Source organism: Arabidopsis lyrata (assembly GCF_000004255.2).
Source record: "Arabidopsis lyrata subsp. lyrata unplaced genomic scaffold ARALYscaffold_4, whole genome shotgun sequence".
NCBI classification, from domain to species: domain Eukaryota; kingdom Viridiplantae; phylum Streptophyta; class Magnoliopsida; order Brassicales; family Brassicaceae; genus Arabidopsis; species Arabidopsis lyrata.
In genome coordinates, this window is record NW_003302552.1 from 18,147,644 (window position 1) to 18,148,395 (window position 752).

The 752-nt window shown below is 39.1% G+C and overlaps 1 pseudogene; it reads left to right on the top strand.

Annotated features, from left to right (window-relative positions):
- The window catches only part of LOC9315766, an 80,726-nt pseudogene that overhangs the window by 32,340 nt on the left and 47,634 nt on the right, over positions 1 to 752 (top strand).

The window sequence follows — 752 nt, forward strand, 5'->3', positions numbered from 1 at the left end:
CCTTTTTTGTTTTTCCGGGGAATTGCCAATTTCCTTTTTGTAACTGGATTGGACTTTTGTAGATTCGGCCCAAGCCCATTTGGGGGAAAAAAAAATATATTTTTAAGTAGTTTTTTTAAAAAAAAAAAAAAAAAAAAAAAAAAAAAAAAATATTGTAAGCAATCAACTAGAACATAAATATATAACCCTTTAACAAAAAATATTAATCTAGAACATATTCCATGGTTAACATTAAGATATTTTTCATATCTTTTCTAATTCTCTTTAGTCTTAAGTTCAAAATGTGAGAACCATTAATTACGAAAACAAAAAAAAGATGAATCAGTCTTTTACGAAAAACACCCACGTTTTGGTTTAGTCCGGTTTGGTTGAATTCGCACAATTGGGTCCCCAATGCTACGGTTTTGCCACTGGAGATTTCCGCCGTCCCTCGCCGTCGCTAGAATGCTCTCATCGCCACCACCGCTTCACTCACACTCTCCATTCTCCGGTGGCGTCGGTAATTCGAGCTCAATCGGTGGAAACTCCAAACCCGAGTTACTATTCCCTCAATCCCAACCCCAGAATCTCTCTTCCTCCCCTTCTTCCTCTCTGAAATCCACGGTTGCTTGTTCGAACGCCGGAGCTATACGGAGAAGCATGACTACTGTTTCTCAGTCATTCTCAGATAGAACAGAGTCTAGCGATTCGGATTTAGGCTCGCTCGTTGTGGTTTCATTCTACAAATTCGCTGACTTTCCTGACCATGCTGA